Genomic DNA, 6,431 nt, shown 5'->3' with positions numbered 1-6,431 from the left:
GGTATGGATGGAATCCCCCCAGAAGTCTGGAAGGCTGGCGGCAAAACTCTGCATGCCAAACTGCATGAGTTTTTCAAGCTTTGTTGGGATCAAGGTAAACTGCCTCAGGATCTTCGTGATGCCACCATCATCACCCTGTACAAAAACAAAGGCGAGAAATCAGACTGCTCAAACTACAGGGGAATCACGTTGCTCTCCATTGCAGGCAAAATCTTCGCTAGGATTCTACTAAATAGAATAATACCTAGTGTCGCCGAGAATATTCTCCCAGAATCACAGTGCGGCTTTCGCGCAAACAGAGGAACCACTGACATGGTCTTTGCCCTCAGACAGCTCCAAGAAAAGTGCAGAGAACAAAACAAAGGACTCTACATCACCTTTGTTGACCTCACCAAAGCCTTCGACACCGTGAGCAGGAAAGGGCTTTGGCAAATACTAGAGCGCATCGGATGTCCCCCAAAGTTCCTCAACATGATTATCCAACTGCACGAAAACCAACAAGGTCGGGTCAGATACAGAAATGAACTCTCTGAACCCTTCTCCATTAACAATGGCGTGAAGCAAGGCTGTGTTCTCGCACCAACCCTCTTTTCAATCTTCTTCAGCATGATGCTGAACCAAGCCATGAAAGACCCCAACAATGAAGACGCTGTTTACATCCGGTACCGCACGGATGGCAGTCTCTTCAATCTGAGGCGCCTGCAAGCTCACACCAAGACACAAGAGAAACTTGTCCGTGAACTACTCTTTGCAGACGATGCCGCTTTAGTTGCCCATTCAGAGCCAGCTCTTCAGCGCTTGACGTCCTGCTTTGCGGAAACTGCCAAAATGTTTGGCCTGGAAGTCAGCCTGAAGAAAACTGAGGTCCTCCATCAGCCAGCTCCCCACCATGACTACCAGCCCCCCCACATCTCCATCGGGCACACAAAACTCAAAACGGTCAACCAGTTTACCTATCTCGGCTGCACCATTTCATCAGATGCAAGGATCGACAATGAGATAGACAACAGACTCGCCAAGGCAAAGAGCGCCTTTGGAAGACTACACAAAAGAGTCTGGAAAAACAACCAACTGAAAAACCTCACAAAGATAAGCGTATACAGAGCCGTTGTCATACCCACACTCCTGTTCGGCTCCGAATCATGGGTCCTCTACCGGCACCACCTACGGCTCCTAGAACGCTTCCACCAGCGTTGTCTCCGCTCCATCCTCAACATCCATTGGAGCGCTTACACCCCTAACGTCGAAGTACTCGAGATGGCAGAGGTCGACAGCATCGAGTCCACGCTGCTGAAGATCCAGCTGCGCTGGATGGGTCACGTCTCCAGAATGGAGGACCATCGCCTTCCCAAGATCCTGTTATATGGCGAGCTCTCCACTGGCCACCGTGACAGAGGTGCACCAAAGAAAAGTTACAAGGACTGCCTAAAGAAATCTCTTGGTGCCTGCCACATTGACCACCACCAGTGGGCTGATAATGCCTCAAACCGTGCATCTTGGCGCCTCACAGTTTGGCGGGCAGCTACCTCCTTTGAAGAAGACCGCAGAGCCCACCTCACTGACAAAAGGCAAAGGAGGAAAAACCCAACACCCAACCCCAACCAACCAATTTTCCCATGCAACCGCTGCAATCGTGTCTGCCTGTCCCGCATCGGACTTGTCAGCCACAAATGAGCCTGCAGCTGACGTGGACTTTTTACCCCCTCCATAAATCTTCATCCGCGAAGCCAAGCCAAAGAAAGATACATGTTATAAAATTTTAAATAAAGTCTTCAATAGCCAATGGCCCAAGTACAGGCCGACTGGAGAGTCTAGTACAGAAAATTTACCTGGGGCCAATGGCAAAGTGTGCACTAATGGGTGGGGCAGAACCAAACGTTGATTAGCAGCTGGTGTGTCCTCCGACTAGGTAGGGGGGCAGTGCTGTGACAACCCTTCCCAGGACAACCACCCCTCGAAGGTCACACCACTGAACAATCATTATTAAGACAATGTAGAGAAAACAAGTATATTTTAACTATATCTAAGGTTAAAGCTATATGTAAACGAAAACTACAGAAAGGCAGATGTGCTCTTAATAATTTGACAAGCGCAACATAATATACACACAATAATGTTAACAAGAACGAGTGCAATCGACCAGTGAATGACAGTTCCCCACCACCCCACCAGGGACTCAAGCAGCCATGACAGCCACGACCCTTCCCAATAGAGCAGCTCGTTCCACGTTCCCACCTTTGTGTGAAGAAGTTCCCCTTCATATTCCCCCTAAACTTTTCCCCTTTCACCCTTAACCCATGTCCTCTGTTTTATATCTCATCCACCCTCAGTGGAAAAAGCCGACCTGTCTATCCCCCTCATAATTTTAACTACCTCGATCAAATCTCCCCTCATTCTTCTACGTTCCAAAGGAATGAAGTCCTAACCTTTCCCTGTAACTCAGTTCCTGAAGTCCGGACATTATCCGAGTAAATCTTCTCTACTCTCTTTCTAGCTTATTGATATTTTTCCAGTAGTTAAGTGACTAAAACTGCACACAATACTCCAAATTTGGCCTCACCAATGTCTTAGACAACTTTAACATAACATCCCAGCTCCTTTACTCAATACTTTGATTGATGGAGGCCAATATTTCAAAAGCGCTCTTTACAACAGACTCAAAGGGCCAAAGGGGCTGTAGTGTTCTAACTCTATCCACCTGTGACGCCACTTTCAGGGAATTATGTATCTGTATTCCCAGATCCCTCTACTCCTCCACATTCCTCAGTGCCCTATCGTTTACTGGGTATGTCCGACTTTGGTTTGTCCTTCCAAAATGCAACAACTCACACTTGTCTGCATTAAACTCCATCTGCCATTTTGTAGCCCATTTTCAAGCTGGTCCAGATCCCTCTTTTGTGGCCTTCTGTGCTCCTAACCACTTGCGTTTCCAAACCAGACTGTGATGCAACCAATTTTGTAGATTGGCAAATCAGAAGTGCAATTAAATAGCTTCCTGGTCCCATTTTGCCTTTTTTTAATCCTTCCTGGGTCCACAGCCTGAATACCTCAACACTGCCACATCAGTTTCTGACCATCTTCTCAAAGATTAAGCATGGCCAATAATTACTGGCAAAGCCTAAGTCATAATATATAATTAAATTATCTCTCAGAGCAACATTCCAATAATTAGGAGGAACTGTTTAGTGCTTATGGCTTAAATTATATCTCACCCTTGGATGTGTTTCGATTTAATGCAAGCCAGAGGAAATCAATTAGGAGTTAAAATGGAAAAGTTAACGGGGAGCGTGAGGGGGAACTGCTTCAGACAGGGATTGGTGGGAGTGTGGAACGAGTCACCAGCTGAGGTGGGGAATGAGGGCTCAATTTTAACATTTAGGAAGAATTTGGACAGGTACATGGATGGGAGAGTTACGGAGGGCAAGGGATTGGATGCAGGTCAGAGGGACTAGGCAAAAAAAGGGGCCTGTTTCTGTCCTGTATTGTTCTATACTTCTAAGGTGATAAACACAGGTCTCTCACATCACAAGTCCGATCACTCACCCATTGAAGATTTCTGTGTGAGGCGCCACCTCAAGATGGTAGCCACCATCTATCACCCTGGTCTCAACCTTTTCTCACTGCTACCTTTCAGCAGTAGGTACAGAAGAATGAAGACCAGCACCTAATGTGAAAGAACATTTTACTCCCAGCCTTGAACTTAACCTGTTACATTAATCAGGGATTACTCCGATACCAGTCAAGAGCAAGTCACTCACTGTGAATATCTATTATCCATCGATTTGATATATTTATTGTTTCTTCTAATTTAATTGACCTTGAATCTCACCTTTAGCAGATCTTGCAAGTTAGAATGTTGCATGTCGTTAACTTAATAGTAAACAACATTCCCTCACAGCGAAAACAGCAAACCAGAAACCCCACTTGATTATTCCAATCTCTTATATAACTCGGCTCAAAACTCCAGGAGCATTCTCGGACAAAATGGGCACGAATCTGGATGGTTTCCTGGCAACAGGCAGCAATAGTTTACACGCCAAAGTTATTATGTTATTTCCACTCAGTCAGGCAATTTGAGATGTTCCCACGCACCAGGAGACAGAGCTGGGCTGCACTGTCAGCAGGATGGGAATCAAAACCCAGACCAGGGACACAACCTTACTGCCACACACAGGACACAAGTCTCTTTCCAAAAAATAACATGCATTCAGAATAAATTATTTATAAAAGAAAATTCTGCAGAGCCTTTTCACACCTTGAATATATTTCCATCAATGTACCTCATTATATTCATTCTGTATTTAGCACAAACACTACTCTCGTGACGCTTCAGTTGGTTGAGGGATTTCCCCTCAGTCTCAGACCCCTCGGTAGAAGGTAAGGACTCTAGACTGGGGACCTTCCACAGCTCCCTTGTGTTGGCTGAACCAAACCTCAGGGAGTTTCTCCTCACGTACTCCTGCAGCCTGGAATGTGCCCGCCGGCTGGATTCCCGCACCAATATTTCGGTGGGTATTTAATTAAGTGGAGGCTCTCTACTGCCAAAACATTCCCTTCTTAATATCCAAACCAAATTAAAAATCCATCCTGACTTTAAAGTTCGAAGGTCCTCCAAATTAAAGTGGAAATTGCTTACATTTTGGCCCTGCAACCTCATCAGAACAGTGTTTTCAAAATTTAAAGTTCTGGAAAAGACTGCTTGAAGGAAACATGCAATTTTCTCACTAATATGTACGTATCCATGCATTTCACAGTCGGAAAATTAGTAAATACACAGAGGTGCTGGAGAATCTCAGCTGGTCACACATCATCCGTGAAATGTACAAGGCATTCGATGCTTTGGGCCTGAATAAAATGTTGGGGAAGAGGACTTGCTTCCTTCACAAAAGAGCACTCTCTGCGATGCAACCACTGGTTCCTTACTGTAACACATCCACTGAACCACACCGGGACGTGACCATCTCTGTACACACTGTAACACATCCACTGATCCACACTGGGACGTGACCATCTGTGTACACACGTAACACATCCACTGATCCACATTGGAACATGACCATCTGTGGAAACTCTGTAACACATCCACTGATCCACATTGAGACTTAACCATCTGTGTACACCCTGTAACACATTCACTGATCCACACCGGGACGTGACCATCTCTGTACACACTGTAACACATCCATTGATCCACACTGGTATGTGAGCATCTGTGTACACACTGTAACACATCCACTGATCCACACTGGGACGTGACCATCTGTGTACACACGTAACACATTCACTGATCCACACTGAGACTTGACCATCTGTGTACACACGTATCACATTCGCTGATCCATACTGGGACGTGAGCATCTGTGTACACACTGTAACACATCCACTGATCCACACTGGGACGTGACCATCTGTGTACACACGTAACACATTCACTGATCCATACTGGGACGTGAGCATCTGTGTACACACTGTAACACATTCACTGATCCACACTGGGACGTGACCATCTGTGTACACACTGTAACACATCCACTGATCCACACCAGGACGTGACCATCTCTGTACACACTGTAACACATCCACTGATCCACACTGGTATGTGAGCATCTGTGTACACACTGTAACACATCCACTGATCCACACTGGGACGTGACCATCTGTGTACACACTGTAACACATCCACTGATCCACACCGGGACGTGACCATCTCTGTACACACTGTAACACATTCACTGATCCACACTGAGACTTGACCATCTGTGGATCAGTGGATGTGTTACAGAGTGTACACAGATGCTCATGTTCCAGTGTGGATCAGTGGATGTGTTACAATGTGTACAGAGATGGTCACATCCCAGTGTAAATTTATTTCAGATTTGTATTCTGTTTTCCATCTTCGGATCTTGAGTTGGCGTCCAGTAAATAAGTTGATATGAACACCTTGATGTTGTTGTCCTTTCTTTCCTCAGCTTAATCTTACAATTGAACTGCAGACATGTAGTTTGGGTCTGCATCCCAAAATAGGGCAGAGTTGCAACTTCATTCATGCTATTCAAACAGTTAATTGAATGGACTTATAAAGGACACTCATTTATATTCAGAAACTGAATTCAAATGAAACGTTACCATGCGGAGCTTGTTCAGTGACGCTTCCAAAAAAATTGCCAGTGTTTGTCAGGATATTTTCTACATCAGCTCAAAAGAAGCAGCCTTAATGTTGCTCCAACTCTGAATGCTTCCTATCTAGAAGACATTAGCTTCTCTAGGGGAAAGTGGGAACGAGTTTGGAATTGTGCAAGAATTCCTGGAGTGAACATGAACGTCACCGTGAAGGAATACTTGTGGACAGAGGCTTGTAGTGGTAACTCCACACCCGGTATCAACATGTCAACAAAATGGATGTGTGGAGCAACAGGGAAGATAATGGATCA

Source organism: Narcine bancroftii, chromosome 2 (genome assembly GCF_036971445.1).
Source record: "Narcine bancroftii isolate sNarBan1 chromosome 2, sNarBan1.hap1, whole genome shotgun sequence".
NCBI classification, from domain to species: Eukaryota; Metazoa; Chordata; class Chondrichthyes; order Torpediniformes; family Narcinidae; genus Narcine; species Narcine bancroftii.
Note: the sequence above shows the minus strand (reverse complement) of the source record.